The 15,157-nt window shown below is 47.8% G+C and overlaps 1 long non-coding RNA gene across 4 annotated transcripts; it reads right to left on the reverse strand.

The window, feature by feature from the left end:
* LOC110396614 lies at positions 203-15,149 on the reverse strand. Of its 4 annotated transcripts, none has more exons than XR_002437109.1 (5): positions 14,864-14,951; positions 13,050-13,192; positions 12,849-12,966; positions 1,839-11,793; positions 203-1,255 (listed from the first exon to the last, which is right to left on the reverse strand). It is a non-coding gene; the product is annotated as an uncharacterized LOC110396614 (long non-coding RNA). The 4 variants fall into 4 exon arrangements; XR_002437110.1 differs by having other exon boundaries at positions 12,808-12,966; XR_002437108.1 differs by lacking the exon at positions 12,849-12,966.

A 15,157-nucleotide genomic window follows, 5' to 3' on the forward strand; every position in this document is an offset into this window, starting at 1 on the left:
GTCCCAGAAAGGTCAAAGAAGATGCCATTTGAGCATCCCCGCCCACTTTCATGGCGTGAGCTAACAGCAAGGGAAGGGGCACATCTTTAAATCAGATTCCAGGAACTGAAACCAGAAAAAAAATAAATACAATTGGCCATCTCCTAGTCTCTTAGCAAACTCCGCTAAGTCCATCTCTGATGTCACTCTAGTGACTCAAATCAAAGAGGAATTTGGCCTGAGATGACTCTTGTCATGATGTGCTGTTTAAAATAGGGTGATGTGCTTGGAGCAAAGGTGGTCCTGAAGCATTTTATTACTTAACTGGACGGTACTGTTGCATTCAAAGAATGCCTCCAGGCTACCCAAAAATCTTGAAGTCAAGGTGCCCAGAGCTTTAATCAAAGGCGCTAAAATTCCAGAACAAATGCACTCATGCTCATTCTCAAAAGACTTGAGTTTGGGATGTTTCTTGGCTAGTCATAGGTTGCATTGCTAGACCAAGTGCAGCCTCAGTGTGGGACATGGGCAGTAGCTGAGAGGATCCCTTCAAGCCTAGCATCTCTGGGTCGCTTTGGGTACTGCATCTTCTTGGTCCTGCAGATGAACCGCCTTGTCTGCAGGGGCTGCTGGGCTGTGGGACAAGCTCTGGTCAGGGGAGGTAGGGGCGGCTGTGACTGTCCTGCAGAGAGATCTGTGCTGCTTCGATTGGAAGTACGGAAAAAAGTGGAGTTTCGCTGGGTTAATGTTTCTAGGAAACAGTACTGGTGACAAAACTGTTCTGTGTTGTTTCACCCATTTCTAGAACTGCTGCAGAGCTGCATACGGCTGTAGCAGACAAGGAAAAATACACTGGGACATGTGTTTATCTATCAATCATGCCAGCTGCTTCTGGAATGCAGCAACCGGCTGACCACAGTAAGGAAAGGAGGATGTAATCAGTTAGCAAAGGCACTCCTTTCTCAGCAAAGACGATAAGGATTATTGGCAAACCCACAGAGAGTTACGGGAATAGAGGAACTGGTGTGCTGAAGTCACTTCCTATCACTCGGGAGTCCCTGTGCTTGGAGTATTGTGTTTGCTTTCCTATTATGGGTCCCTGAGTTGTCTGCATTCATTCAGACTTTACAAGAGTACTCATCCTGCCTCAACAAACAGAAAGCTCTCACGAAGAGATTACCTCCATCTTTTATCTGGTTTTAGGGGGAGGATCCAGACCAACTGTGAGCAGTGAGAGCAGTTCCTTGCCACAGCTTCACACCAGCACAACACCTTCCTGCAGAGAGATTTGCCAAAAAAAAAAAAAAAAAAAGAAAGCGTGAATTAATCAATGCAGGGAAGAGGTTTGTGCCAACAGAAACACCTTTTTGCCAACAGAAACTGCACTGCCACTGGAGGAGCTGGCTGGGCACTATCAGCAACCCCACTCTTGTCAGTGTGGGGCCCCTGCTTCGCTGATGAGGTGCTGCACAGGCAGGCAGTGCAGGAGGTTCCCAGCCAGTGAGATCACTCCAGGCTTTGCACCTCCATGCTGGGGTGAGCCTCTGTTCCCTCATCTCTAAAGGAAGCAGCGGCTATTTCAGCTGCACCTGTATCAACATAGAGTCAGTACAAGCTGAGTGTGAAGTCCCGCAGGCACAGCTGGTCACCGACACAGCTTGTAGAAGAAAAAAATTGTCTGCTCTGCTGGGCATGGTCAGTGTAGGTCTTGCCATGCATGAAGGACGGCTTGGAGGTAGCTGGTGTTCTAGAGATCTTGCCAGCGAGCATAGCGAGAACTCCTGCTGCAGCACTGCCTGCCGCTAATTGCAGCCTGGCACTGAGGCTGGCAGAATGTTCCTACACTAAAGCTTCCTTACCAGGAATGCTGGAGAGCGTGGGTGAGGAAGAGGCAGATCAGGAGCCAAAAAGGAGCGTGTTGTCCTGCTGTCGGCATCACAGTACTAAAGATGGGCCCAGTAAAAGCAGGGGAGACAAAAGGCTGAATGCTGCCTTCACTGCTTCTCATCTTGACTGGATTTCCTAGAGTTTGGTTTGGGGACATAGGAATTAAACGTCCACGCAAGGAAAAAAAGACTTCCACTTCTTTTCTTGGTATTTTAGTGTGCATGTGAAACTGATCTCTAACATGAATTCCTGATAGACTGTCAGGGGAGAAGGGATGAATCTTTTCTGGATGTGTTTATAAATATCTGCCTATATTGTTAAGACTTACCACTGTAGGAGACCCAAGATGATCTGTGATTTCTGCAATCTCATCTGAGAGAGCAAGTGAGTGATTCCATGTGGTAGAGACATACAGCCCATGACTCACAGCCCTGAGTCACAGCACTGGGACACTTCAGCGTTCAGAAACACTAGTAGTGACAGAAATCAGGATGATGAGCAAGCAGCTGTTATTCATTCTCAGCTGGCCACCGTAAGCGTGTTTGTACCAGCCAGTATGGCTCTGCCTCTTCTTTGTCTCCTCTTGCAGACCTGCAGTCATCTGGATAGCGTGGTGACATAGCTCACTTCACATTTGCCTCTGGGCAAGAGATGATCAAGTCTAGTCTCTGCCTCCCAGACTGTCCTGCTTGACTCTATTAGTCTCAGCACAGAGCTATCATGGTAATTTTCACTTCAGATTACTTCTTTCATCTCTGGACATCAGCTCACATTACAAACATGAATGCATCGATCATCACATGGGGTTAAAAGCATCTGTATCCCTATTTATAGCCAAGGCACTGAGCAGGTAGGCAATTCACTTCTAATGACAAAGGAGATTGTAGCAGAGCCAGGACAGAAGAACAGGAGATGTTACTTCTCCTAATCGCCTGCCACTAAACTGTATGCTCCGTTGCATTCATCTCTTCCTCATGAGGTGGCAGTTTGGATGAGAAAGAGTGCTCAGGAAGTTGCCCTGTTTATTCAGCCCTTTAATGCCCGTGGAACTTTTTCACTGAATTCTTTTCATGAGCATCAGCTTTGGTGCGGGAAATGATTCCGAGAAACAAAGACTTGGTTGTGTGTGTGCACGTGCGTGTGTGGTTGGGAGAGGGGAAGAATAAAAAATATATTTCCAGATGGTTGAAAGGATGCATAGCACTTTGCTATTGGCAAAAACAACCCCTTTCATTTTCAGGATGTGTAAGTCACAGAATCACAGCTGGAAAAAATAGACAGAAAGAGAAGCAGTGAGGTAAAAATAAGAATCACAAATGAAAAATAGCCCAGCCAATATTTGCAAATCTGACTGCTTCATTTTTATTTAAATGGAGAAAATGTGCTTGCTGGGGAGGATCTTTGTAGAGCAGGTCCAAATGTGTATCATTGCATTTTCTTCTTAGCTTCTTTGCTTTGCATTCCCAACTCCCGCCTCACAGGAAATTCAGTCCCTGGCGAGCTTCGGCTCCAGACAGGAAACGTCCTGAGGAATTTCTTCCATACAGGTACTATATTTGCTTGGAGGGATAGCATGGTGGAGATATTTACCACGGTTGAATTTTAGCAGAATATTATGCATGTTGATTGAGTTGCTGGGAGTGATCTCTGTCTACAGCCACCAGCATGCCATGTTTAAACAAATTGCGTGGCTCTGCCCGCCTGTGGGAAGATATGCATCAGAGCTGGGCCTGACTCTCCTTCCCCTGACAGCAGCATGTCCCAGCTTATGTCAAAGATACTCACCGATGCCAGAGTGTATCAGAGAATCAGGTCTGTGCAGCAGGTTTTAATCATGTGACAAAGCTGGTCCTGTGCTATTTGCCCCAGACTGACCTTTGGATAGGAGTGCCTGTGCAGGACTGCGGGCTGATGCGTTTTGCTCAGTGGTGAAGAAAAGCCCCGTTTTTTGCCTTTGCACTGAGGGGACCAGGTACAGATTGGCTTGAGTACCACGCTGCCATTCAGATGAGCTAAAAGTACCAAGTGTGCCCAGTGACAGGCCGGCCTTCCCTTGGAGCTCCCTTTGCACACCCTCCCACCTTTCTCCACAAGTTCAGAGCAGGCTTGTTCTGCTTTTTAGTCCAGAAGTGATCACATTAGTCTAAAAAACAAGTGCCATCACTTGGTGCTTTTCTGGGTTACTTCAGCACCATCAAAGAGTGGTGATGTAGTGGGCTCTTTCCTCACGCACCCAAAAGAAATATTCCTTTCTTAGCAAAACTGTGAGTGTTTTCCTGTCTTTAATATTAGCTCCCAACGTACAAGGTGTACAGAAAAAAGATTGATCAGTCTGTGCCACAGTCTCCCAAGAGAAACGTGAGGGATTAATTTATATGGCTGGGAACAGCCCTGAGCTGGCAAGGAAATGGACTGCATTACCCATCTCAAAGGTCTGTGATTCACTACAAATACACACAACTAGCAGGGAAATGTGTAGTAACATGCAGTGGTACTTCGCCTACTATTACAGCGCAGCCTCCAGCCAGAGACAACCCGGCCACATTTACAGGTGTGCTCTGGGAATGAGCTTTTTCTGTGGGGAGCAATGAAAGACAGACAAGCGCCTTCAAAGCCTTAAAGGTCTCTGTTCCACCCTGCCAAGCCATGGAAACGTAACTGTGTGCACGGCTGCAGCGTGGATATTCTCTGTTTCTGGGGCAGGAAGCACAAGTGCAGATCCTCCCACTTAATGCTATGGGGAGAAGAAAAGATTCACAGACTCCCCTGCAGTGTTAGAGAAAATACAGCTTTGGCCTTTAGTGCCCTTTGTTACATAAACACAAGTAGCGTAGACATATTAATAACCCTGCCATTGAGGGAGGAACAGAGCAGCAACCTCAAATGCCACCCACTCCCCATTCTCGCTCCCATTTGATGTTGCTATTTTAAGCCACACATTATTTCCTGCTGTGATTTTATTTTTTTTAACCCGGCTTCTAATTCTGGCTCTGAGGTAAGCTGTGACATACGTACCCCTCCTCTCCCCCTCCCTGCCTTCCTCCTCCCCCTGCACCCACGTCCTCTTTATTGCTGTCTTTTAGAATCTTTCTCTCTGCACCTCATAGGCAGCTGGGTTCCAGAGGTGAATTGACTGCCCAGAAAAAAAAAAGAAAAAAAAAAGAGAAGGGGACCTATCTTCTTCCTGCTTTTGGACTTCACTGCAAACAGTATTGGAGCCATGGTTTGCAGGGCAGACCACTGTCAAAGTGCTGTGGCTCCCTGCTTGGAGGGGATGGAGATTCAGAGAGAACGGTCCTTCTGGGGAAGGGATGATAGACCACAGCCACAGCTGTACTCATTTGATGAGAAATGTCTTGTCCCAGCAGCATCTGCATTGTAGCACAGAGCACACAGAGGTCTGCACAGGTTTTCTCCTCTGAGCCTGCTTCTGCATGCAGGTGGCCAGCAGATTTCTAGCCCCCAAGTCAAGCTGCCTCATCTCACTGGCGCCAGATAGCAGCCTGGGCCTGAGCAAGTGTGGAGCCTGCAGTCTCAGGAAGGGCCTGGAGCAGAGGGCACTGATAAGAGCTCTGCCTTGCTAAGTTTGAGCCCTGGGAGAAAATCTGAGGCCTGCTTATGCACCGCAGTGGAGGAGCACTGCTGGTTTATCCTCTTCCACACCCTCGCCCCTTTCCTCCCTGCCAAGCAGCCCATCCCGAAAACTTCCTCCTGCTGGATGCTGGCTGCTGCTAGCACAAGAGCAGTCTTAGTGGCAGGCAGGCTGGGCCTTGTTTCCAAACCCAGGAAAACAGAGAGGTCCTGGCTGCCCTCAGCCAGCCCCGGTGTATGTGTTTCACACAAACAGTCTCACGCATTGCCCTTCCTGTGCCTTGCTCTTGGTACTGCTACATGTGGCCCATGCCTGCGCACAGGCTGAAGGAAATCCTGGGCCAGAAGCCTACATCTCCTCCATCCTCTCCTTCCCCAGGCAGGGATTCCACAGCAACAGTCTGAGGATCTCAGAGAGAGGCAGAGAGCAAGAGCAGGCAGCCCTCTGCCAAGTGGTCTGATGTTAGTCACAGCTGCTGGAAGGCTCTGCCCAGGACCGTTATTTGTGTTTCCACATCTTGGCTCCCATGCTGGTCCCTGGAGAGGGCTGAGGATTCACATCCCTGAGTGTGATGCACGCGAGCTTTTGCACATTTGCACAGTTTGTTGCTTTGAAGCAGTGAGGAGAGGACTCCAGCCCGGAAAGCCAGGGAACCGGCCTCTTGCAGGCCAAGCTGCGTCCCTCCAATCCTTGCCTGCAAAGTGCTGGCATTTGAATTGAGCATGCTGATTTCCAGTGGAAGGGAGGGAGGGGAAAGAGCCAGCATCACAAAATGGAGTGATCACACCAGAACAAAATGACTGTTTTTTTCCAGCCTACTGCATCCCCATGGGCAGCTATTTTAAAGTTTATTGCAGAACCGTTTATCCCACAACAGCAGTGCTGGAGAATTTTCCCCTGGAGACAAGACCTCAGAAAGGGTTCTAGTAAATTGTCTTCATAGAAAATCGCCCCATGCTGGGGTGTCACACCCAGTGCTGCACAGGAGCCAGCATGCAGCTGACAGCGCCCAGCACCCCGAGGAGCTATGTTTGATGAGGACGGCTCCCCAGGGCCCGGTGCCTGCAGCACAGCCGCTGCTGCCATCCACTTCTCAGCACCACAGTGGTGGTCTGTGCAGAGGAGGGATGAACTGACGGGGCACCACTGCGCGGGAAGAAAGATGTACTCGGTTTATGCCAAGCATTACCAACTTGCTGGCACCCTTCACCAGAGGCCAGTACTGGTATTGGCTCTGGTGGCCACTAGAACAATAGAAATACTGGGAAGACACTGTGGTTTCCAGGTAAAATCACTGTGGAGTACGGGCAGCTTAGGCAAACTGGAGCAACAGGCCCTATTTGTTGTGGCACTCTAGGTATGTGATAAATAACCCATCTTAGTGTTTGGTTAGCATGGCTGGACTGAGTATTACAAAAAAACCCAGCAACAACAGCAGAGTTAAAAAGCCTGATCAATCCTGAACACCCAAAGCTGGGCACCTGGGAATGGTACAAGAAGTACACATGGCTGACCCCTGCCTGTGAAGCCTTAGGGTGTCTCTTCCCTTGCAGATCTGGCCCTGCCGCCCAGCTCACACAGGGCGGTCTCACCAGGATCCCTGACCAAACAGAGGCCCCTTGCAGCTGGTTCCCATTGCTCCTCATCTTGGCAGCTCAGCTGTGGCTCATCCAGGTCAGCAAAGGCAGCTCAGGAAGAAGTTCCTGGCAATCTCCAATTAGATCTGCTCCTCCCAGGGCACTTCAGTGAGGCTTGCTCCTCTTTCTCATTCCACACAAGGTTTTATGAAGGCTGTGTTTGTAAACAGCAGACTCCATCTCGCTGCCTCCAGGGCACTGGGCTGAAGGCCAGGGAGGGATCCAAGAGACAGCAGACAGTTTTAAGAGGCTATGGCGTCCGATCGCCGCCTCGGAGAGGGCACGCCTTGCAGTTAATAGCCATGGTGGCAGGAGTCACCTACAGTACCAGCAGGTCTCAGCACTGTTTTGTGGCTCCCTGAGGCTGAGCTTGGCTTTTACTGAAATGACCTCCTTGCATGCCAAGCCAGCTCTGCCAGGATCCGCAGGGAGTAATGTTGCCTCAAATGCGTGTACGCAACCAATGCCCAATGCGATGATAAAACAACACAGCAGACATGTGTTTGCTTTTGACATGGTGCTGGTTAAATATTCACCTTGTCCCACCTCTCCTTCCGGCAGCTTGCTTTGGAGAGCTTGGTCATGTACATAGACTTGAGCACTCCTTTCTTACCAGAGAGGCAAGGCTCTGCTGCAGCTTGGCATCTGGTCACTGACACAAGCCAGGTGACAAGCAATCTGAAGGACCTTTGGATAGGCTCTGTCCAAGCCTCCCAGGCTTCCTTTGCCCTAGTCCTTTACAAAATTGGTCAATTATTTGCCATTAATTGCCATCTTTTGGCACTGTGGCATTGTGGAGCAGTGACAAAGCCCTGCTGCTGAGGACAGGCCTCACTTGGTGGAGTTGGATCTGAGCCCACCTCTTTTCACCAGCTGCAGCTTCAGTGGGCAAGGAGACAAGGAGCAATCTCACCCAAGCACAAGCCTGAGCCTGTCCGTATGTCCAGAATTGCTGTTTTCACACACATCACCAGCAGGTACATTCAGACACAGGTTTTGCTGGAGCTGCAAAGCTTCCAGGCGGGTGAGAGCCTGCTAAGTTTCTCATGAAAGGGCAGAGAGGGCAGCATTAACAGCCTGAGCACACATGGGTGTTTAGAGCAGAGCTATAGCCAGGAAGTAGCCCATAGCCCACACAGGCACCATGCTGTCTGCAGGGCAGTCTTGCCTGCACCTGAGCATGTGCTTCACTGCACAGATACAGCCTTTGTGCCTTGCATCCTGAAGGCCTGAGGCGGAGATGGCTTTGGCTTCCCATGAGGATGACTCCATGTTGGATTCCCATGGCTTCACAGTGCACATGGTAGAGGGTACCCAGGCCACAAGTTACAGTTGTGCAAAGGACTTCACTGTTCCCAGAAGTGGGAAATCAGGCCTGGCTTGTGGGGCTGAGGGAGAAAAAGCTGGTGGCTCCTTTAAGGGAGGAAGCCGAGAGGACTGTGAGGGAAGGGAGCTCTGGAAGCTGTGTTTTTCTCTCAGTGCCTCAGGGGCTGGTTACTAAATTTGGTTACTGGGCTTAAATAATGCAGCATGGCAGAGCCCAGTGGGTTTGAACATTGTCATATCCACATAATCCTCTCCTAGGTGGCTAAGATCTCTTGTTCTGTGCCGCTGCTATCTGCACAGGAGTTTGAATGTGATGTGAAACATCATCTCAAATAATTATAACTAGCAGAGAAGAGCCAAAGCTGCAAAGACCCATCTATTTCCACTCTGCTCTGTCTATCTAAGTAATTTCTAAGGTGCCAATCACCAAATCATCCAAGCACTGTCTAATCTGGATCCAAGCCCCCTTGGTGCTCATGGAGGCTTGAATTTATGTGAGTCTATCTCTCATTAGCAAGCACAGGGACAGAGCTGCTTACTGTGCGCAAACAAACCTCCTTTTGCTGTTGAGATCTTTGTTATTCACTGACCAAAAGGCCAGTGGCTGGAGGATTCAGGACATCACTGTTGCTCCTGGCGCAGGAAGGATTTAATTCTCTTCCCACTACTGCAGGAAGGGCAGGGTGCCATGTACCCTGCCCAGCATGTCAAATGCTATCTAGGCCACACCAGGTAGAGGTAGCTGCATATCTGTACAGCCTGCGCAGCATGTGCCTCCTCACCTGCATCGAGGCTGGATCCAGCCCTGTCGCATTAAGACAGAAGGCCCTCTGCCACCTCTCTTGTAGGGCCAAGCCTTCCCGTGCAGAGGCAAGGAAGGAGCACAGGACAGGAGCCAGAAACTCAGCTTTGTACCAGGTAGGAGAAGGAAGAAGAGAGTGACATATCCATCTGTATCTCAGCTGACCTACTGCCACATACTTCTTGCAGATTTTGTGAAACAGATCAAGACCTGCCAGATTATCACTCACTGCTAACACAGCAAGTGTTAACAGTGGTGAAGGGACTTACCATACGAAACCAGGGAAACAATATGTATTTCTAATGAGAACTTGCCAGGTACAGGCACTGCTGTTACAGTGCAGCTACCTCCACTTCAATAGGCTGCACTTAGGAGAAGGGTCTTTCATCTTCTGCCCAGTTTCCCTAATCTGGCCTGACACTTGACAGCAGGTTTTCATGGCAGAGGTTACTGGGAGAGAGCTTTTCCAACCCCCATTTTTAAGCATTGCATCTGAGTCTTTACAGAAGCGCAGGACCTCTCCATGCCTCTCATTGATCATCCTTATTCTCCATCCCCCTCAACTGCCAGAATATTTTTAGTGACGTTGAATAAATACATATTAAATCTTTCTCCATTAGTGACATGTCAGAAATTAAAACAACATTAGCTATAAAGCCTGCAGCAAAGCCAGCTTCACGTAGGGCACTTGTACATGGTTGCTCAAGAAGCTAGGAACAATTGTACCAACTGCATTTCCTTCAATCCATTCATATGCCTTGTACACCCTTCCTGCTCCTCTTTCTCCATAAATCCTAATGCTACCTTCTTCTGCTATTTATTCACCAACTACTCCCACAATTCCCAAGCTTTCTGCCTGAGAAGAATCTCCAGGTCACCGTGTTTCATTCTCTGTTCTTACAGACATTGTCTTAGACATCAAGTTAGGCATCACTCAAGCCCCGGTATAAAGCAAACAAACAAACAAACAGTTGGAATGTTTTGGCTCTTGCTAAGTTAACTGTATAGCAACTCCAAATCTTTTTCCATAGCTAGGACTTAGTAGGTAGGGACCTAAGTGTATCTGCAACTAGGTTTTCCATCCATACCCACAACTGTGTTCATCTTCTGTGCAATCTCCCCTCTTCCACATAGACTGTCTCCTCAGTTTCACCTCTCTTAAGCCACGCCAGCTGCCAGGGACCCCACTCCTTTCTTTCATCCCTATTTCTTCCTAGACATCATGCCTCTTCCCCATTGCTGTGTTGCTTCACCTTTCCCCTACCATGTGCTTCTGCATCCCATTCTTATCATTACCCTTCCTGTCCTTTTCCTTCTCTGTTCCCCTCTCTCTTCTCATCTCTCAGACTAATACATCTTCTTCAGTCTGAGATGGACATCTCTGCAAATGGCGTGCATCCTCTCTGAGTTGCCCAAGGCAGGAGCTTGCTCTCCTTTGATACTGCTCCTTCAGGTACCTGGTATGGATCAGTTTGCACAGCTTAACAGAGGACATCAGCTCAAAACCTCTGTTACAAAGGAGCTGTGGATAATGGATGAGGCAAAGCTTAAGATGGAAGACACTGAAATACTACAGTTATCGAGCAAAAATATTTATAGCTGTGAACTGCAGGGTGACTGATTGTGCAGAGTGGGGAAAAGCTGCCATTAAGGAAGAGGGAAATTGCAAAATAAACATCCCCTTTGGATGGATATTTAGTAGCACACCCATAAGATTAACATTGATTATACCTCCCTATTAAGAAGCAAGATACTGTGTTGTGTTTATTAACCAGGTGGGTTCTCAATCCACAGTTGCTTCTCCACAGGTATCAGGTGAGACATCAGGGCTGGCATTCTCAATGGCATAAATTTAGTCAGGTTAGCAGGCTTATCCTGAGGCCCTGCTCTTCAAACTATTTAGGTTTCAAGCAGCTGACATTATTTGAATGCTTAAATCTTTGAAGGCTCTGAGTGGCTATAAAACTGCAGACTGCCTGGTTCAAGTCTAGTTTATGTCACTCCTGATGGATAAATGTTACTGTTAGATATTTGCATGATGTCAAATCTTTCCCAGAGGCCAGGTCATTCTGCAGGTCCTGATGTAGCCTCTTTTCGGCCATTGCTTCTGAACGAGCAGGTGATAACCCATGTCAGACTCTTGATAATGGCTTTGACAGACTTGTGTGGAACACAAATTGTTTTGTAGCTATTAATTCATTCAGACGAGCCAGCCTGCTGCTTGATGGGTGTTTTGTTTCAATGGGGGGCGGGGAGGGGTTGGGGACACAGGGAGAATTTGGTGCCTTTCCCAGACTTGCATAATGGCAGGCTTGGAAGTAGGCCCCGTGCAATTCCAATTGCTCTGAGCTGCAAGCATTGACTGCTGGGCTACTCACTTTTTATTGTAGTAGTGGAAGGATATGCAGAGAGCAAACTGTGGCTTGGATGCTGTCACACTGGATGGAGATGCAGTCAGATTTCAGCAACTGTGGGCTTTTCTTAACAGTTCTTGAAGTCACAGCTTTCCCAACATCTGGCAACCAGTAAGGTTTGTACATGGGTAAGACTTCTGTCTTGATACAAGAAGTCTGTGGAGACAGAAGCAGGAAAAAGATATTGAAGAACTTACTTCTTCTACCAGTCTCCTGCTTAATGACCTACTGCAAGAATTACACCGAACTGAGACCTTTCCTCCAGGTCAAAGCTTCCCAGAGGGAAGAGAGATAGATATCTTAATAATGGAGTAGACTCCTTCCTCAGACTTGCAACCAGACCTTTATTAATGACAGGATCTGATACTCTCTTCCTTCCCAGTTCAGCACCTTTAATCTCTCTGGAGTCAAGCCAAGCTTCTCTGATCTAAGAAAGCAAGAGACCAGCTTTCCCTAGCAAATCTTTGAGCTGGAAGGAACAACAGCTTTGATGCTAATACTCTTCTCATTGTTTTACAACTAGAGCATTCTGCCATCAACCTGGCAAGCCAAGCCTGTGGTAGGGATCAGGCTGTGCTCTTTCTGCCTTATGCAACTTGCTGAAAAACAGCAAGCAGTTTGGCTAGAGGTTCTTAAAGCTGGAAGGGGCTGGATCACACCCTAACTACCTGGAGGCAATAAGAAGTCTACAGTGCTATCATCTTTTCTCACATTTTGTGGGTTGCTGTACTTCTCCCATTCATCAGAATGTGGCATCCAACAGCTCCCACCAGTCCAGTTCTCCATAGCTTGTGAATATACTGGAGGGAAAGGCAACTACAGGCCTGTTCTTATACTGTGGGTGCAAACTCTTAAGGAAACCAAAGGTCTTTTTCACACAATGAAGAGTCCTGAGGTCTCAGCAGTGTGCAGAGGATGCCAAAACCGGAGAATATACTTAGTGAGGCTGTGAGGATGATTTTTTTGTAGAAAAGAGTTTTAGATGGGAGTAGGGGCTTTGAGTCCACCTATATCACACCCAGGTTTTGTTGAGCTGCATCACACTGCATGTACTACGATACTGGAACATATAGGGCCCTGAACTGTGAGGCAAAAACTTAACATAGAAGCCATTACAAAGCATGTCAAGGTATTTCTATGCGTGTATGGGGAAAGAAGAGATTTTCCTACCTGCCTTTCCAGCCTGCACCACACTGTAGTATTGTACAGACCTGGCTTAATATGCGCTGTTATGGTTGTGAAGATAAAGCATAGCTGGCCAGCATCGCTTAATGATAATCATGCATCAGGTCACTGGAGGGTTGCTGGGATTTGCAGTAAAAGGAGCACCTGAGACATGATTAAAGCCTTATGACTTGTGCTTTCAGAAGGGCCCAAAAGTCTTAAAGAAGATGCTCTAGCAAATTTTGTACCTTAGTAGATCTGCTGGAGCGGGCAATGGTGGCTGTGGATTCAGTCCTTCACCACTGCTGTTGACAGAATAAAGATGAGCTTGCCTTAAAGTTTCAGGTAATGTTGCTGGGGAAAGCCATCCTGGGAGGAAGAGTCTAACTGCCTGAGAAGTAAGTAGCAGAGAGTGTTGGCAGGTACAGAAGTGCTTAAAACCATTTTATTACGTGCATAGTGCACCTAATGCCTTGCTCCCCAGGGAAGAGCCCCAAGATAACTGTCAGTTTATCTGGTCCCTGTCCTTTAATGTGAATGTGCCTAAAGGGACCAGGGGCTTTATTTCTGTGTTATGCATTGTTTTCCTCCCACTCACTTGTGCTTTCCTTTCAGATGCCTGCGGCTGCTTTTGATGATTCTCTTTCCTCTTTTGGTCTTTCAGTTGGGCAAAATTTGTGGTTTGCCACCTTCCCTTGCTCCTTTCCTACATCTTTGATGGTACAAGAAAGCCACTGGATGTTTCTCTGTGTTTCACTCTCTGTAGTGTTGTGTCTAATGTGCTAGGAAAATAATGCACTAGTCCTTCTGAGTCTTACCCAGTAGCAAATAAAACATCTCGGAGGGAATGTTCAGCAAGTAAATGCAAGGTATAATGTAAAAAGGATCTGTTCATTCTTCGTATTTTTCAGTGTCATAAAGACAAAGGTATTTGCCATTTCCCTCACGATAAAGCTATCGGCCATATTTATTTTGTACTTTGTTCTTAGGTGACATGTTTTATCTGACTATTTCCAAGAACCTTGCCAGTGCTATTTATTTAAATAAATCTCACATTGCTGCTGTGCAAAAGGCATTTTCCTCCATTTTGCTGTTTGGGGAGCCAAGGCACTTAGAAGCTTATGAGCTTTTGCAAAACTACAGCATAAGCCAGCACTGAGAAAGAGAGCAAGAACCTCTCAGCCCTGACTTACCACCTTCATTGCCTTAGTTAATGGTGTGTTCTCCACCTCTAGTTAATCAGCATTCTGATTTTACTTGAGGTTATTATCATAAAAAGATCTAATTGTCATTTTAAACACATGTAATTAAAATGCCTGCCAACATAGTGACCTTCATCAGAATGTTCCAACCCTTGAGCAGGTGGGTCAGGTGCTGCCCTATTGAAAATAATGAGGCTCAGAGATGAAGAAAGGTGACCAAGGATTTGGAAAATGATAGCTTGCTCTATAATCCAGAATTTTTTTATTCTTATGGTCTTGTTCTGTGTTTTAGAGAGCATCACTCCCATTTGCTTTCTCCTGTCAAGTTTCCTAGGGTTTGGAAGGAGGAGGAGACACTCTGTAGGCAACCTGTATACTTGCTTGTTGGTCACCATGGAAGTGACGGGTTAGTTACAGGTGAGTTTTACACAGATCAGGCTGTGTTCAGGAGTTTGAAAAACACTGATTCAGCTGACTTATTTTCTCTCTGGTAGTTTATGCTGTCAAGTGACAGCATGGGGACTGTTAAGTCCCTTTTCAGTAAGGGAAATGAAGCAGTTTTAGTAGGAAAACAGAAACTGGGACTGATTCTGTACCGAGCAATAGTTCTAATGTGTCTTTCCTGGAAAATGCCCTTTCTGCCATAGGTGGCCTGAAGACACTGGCAGATGGAAACTGTAGCATTTCCAGTAACCCAGCAGGATTTGGTGGGTGGAGGAAGGGGAAGGAACTCGGTGAGCCCTGACTCTGGGAAAATCTTGGCAGGCGCTCACATACACAGTCTTGCAAGCAGCCTCGATGTCTCAACTTTTACAAGAAGGGGTTGCACCACAGCAAAGGAAGTCTGTAACAGGATGTACCTGCACCTCGGATCTGCGTGCTTTTTGGTGGGAAGGCTGCCGAGGCCGTGCTCAGTGCTACTGCCCTACTGTCGTGACAGAAAACCCAGGGATGCCCTCACTCTACCACCGGGATGGGGACCCAGTTTTTTCTGGGGAGCTGCAGGCTCCAAAACGGGCAGAGGTGGCTGAGCGCTGGGCTCCTTCCAGTGGGCCCCGTCAGGAGGCGGCAGCGCCGAGGGGCGCAGCCCGGCTCCTCGCCCCGCGGAGCCGCCTCAGGGAGGCGGGCACCGGCCGTGGCGGGATGCCGCGCCC

The sequence above is a fragment of the Numida meleagris genome, chromosome 3 (genome assembly GCF_002078875.1).
Source record: "Numida meleagris isolate 19003 breed g44 Domestic line chromosome 3, NumMel1.0, whole genome shotgun sequence".
Classification (NCBI taxonomy): domain Eukaryota; kingdom Metazoa; phylum Chordata; class Aves; order Galliformes; family Numididae; genus Numida; species Numida meleagris.